A 2,197-nucleotide genomic window follows, 5' to 3' on the forward strand; every position below is an offset into this window, starting at 1 on the left:
TAATGTGACATTATTGTGTTTTGGGTGCAGCTTCACTTTTTGTATGAAAGTATCCTTTAAGTTTACTTTACTAAAAGTGTAGACTGGATTGAGCCTATTCCAGAACAGACTTTGATGAAAGCAATGTCTTTGGCTTCAGAAGCTATTTGTCCCAATATCTCCTTTACTTGCCATATCAATAGTACCCTCTGCTATCTACTCATTTTTGACATTTTTATCCTGACTGCTGATTGTGAAATATTTTCTATTATAATGCCTTTGTCAAAGTTATTAATCATTCACTATTTTACAATTTATTGACAGCTTTATTCAGCTAAAAAAAATGTGGTTCAAAGATTCTTTATAATACGGACATAGATCCAGCTGGTTTGGCACGGAATCTGAAACACAAGTGGCATTCTTTCATTACGCCTACCTTGGAGCCAGTAGTTGCTGTCAAGCTGTCTGCAATCATTCTGGGAAGTACTGTTCCTAAATCTGTGGTATCTAATAATTTATATCATACAATAATGATGGTTGACAGCAATACCATAAACACAGATCATCAAAGAGACACACTAGCAACTTTCATTAGTTTGAAACATGTTGGTAAGGAAGCTATCATGAAAATACATATAGTCACCCAGTTAATGTAAGTGTTCCCTATTGGTATTTTTTCTCTCTTCTCTTTGGACCTGATCCAAAAGTTGTGATAAACCCCAATGAATACAGTATAAGTCCTAAAATAGGAAATAAGTGACACCCATTTTCACACTATATGTATACCTATCTTAGTGGTTTTATATGCACATTTGTAAAACTGGATAAAGAGAATCTGCTGATCAGGCATCTCTTAACCAGGTTGTTTCTGAACTTAAGTGGCGAGATTTCTAGTGATAGGTGACAAGACATCTACAGGAAGAAAAAAAAAATGAAATTTTCCTTTAACAGTATAATTCAAATAAGGTCATTAACAAAGCAAGTAGAGATGGTAGCAGAAAATATAATGGAAAAATATCAAGTCAGCTTAGAGGGACGTTTAAATCCTTTCGTTTTTACGGCTGTCTTCAGTCTTTGCAGATGGAAGCGCTATCCCCTATGTACTTTCTCTGATTCTTGCCAAAGTTGAATGCTGTATTAAAAAAAATAAACATTCAGAGATGGTGGACCATAGACAAAGTGATGTGGGAGATAAAGCAACTTTCTGTCCTGAACAGCCCCTGATCTACATCTGGGAATTATTTATGAGACTAACCTTTTGATAAAAGCGTGTGAAGAGGGAGTGTATTTCCCCCAACACTTTTCAAGTCAACAGGGAAGTTTCTGTAATTGGAGGAGATTTGTTGACTGTTTTGTCACCTGCAGTGATGCCAGGCAGGGAGGCAGAGAGCTATCATGCATTCTTGATGATGACACAGGCTTATGGATTGGTATGTGGGAGAGTGTTGGTAACAAATACATATATAGAGGAAGTTGCTCTTTACAGCTCACCAATTATAAGACTCAAAAAGGGGTGAAAAAGTACATTTAAAAATACTTCTTGCTAATCTAGTCCTGTATATATATCCTTGTACCCTGATAAGACCTCAGCATCCCATCCCCTCCTTAATTTCCTGTTCTTCAGAAACCTGACTTCCTAACCTACCAACCCCAAACTTAGGCAAGCCTTTCTGCATGAAATCACTATTCTGGTTTCTGAATATGTGGTCCCAACCTAGGCAAACACTTAAATACTTGTTTAAGATTAAGCAGGTGCTTAATATATTTCCTGATGTGGCCTTAGAGCAGGGGTGGGCAAAATGGTCGATCCAGCCAGCAGCCAGACTCCCATTTCCCAGCCGCCCCTGTGCATGGCTGGGGCCGGTCTCCATGAAGACCCCAGCCACAGCTGTGCGTGGCTCTGCCTGTACCCCAGACCAGGCTGCCACCACTGCAAGGAGCTGGGGCAGAGCGCAGTCGCCTGCCCAGAGCATGCAGGCTACAGATTACAGCTCTGCCCTGGCTCCAGAGCAAGCTGCCCCCATCACAGTATCCCAGCAGCTCCAGGGCAGCCCTCTGCACTGGTCTGCTATGCACCCTGCCAGCATGGCTGGGGTATCTATAAAGACAGGCCCCTGCCATTCGCAGGGACAGCTGGGAAATGGTGTCCATTGCCGACTGGGTCTGGCCTGCGAGCCAGACTTTGCCCATCCTTGCCCTAAAGAAACTTGGGTGTAGG

Source organism: Alligator sinensis, unplaced genomic scaffold (assembly GCF_000455745.1).
Source record: "Alligator sinensis unplaced genomic scaffold, ASM45574v1 scaffold421_1, whole genome shotgun sequence".
Lineage (NCBI taxonomy): Eukaryota > Metazoa > Chordata > Crocodylia > Alligatoridae > Alligator > Alligator sinensis.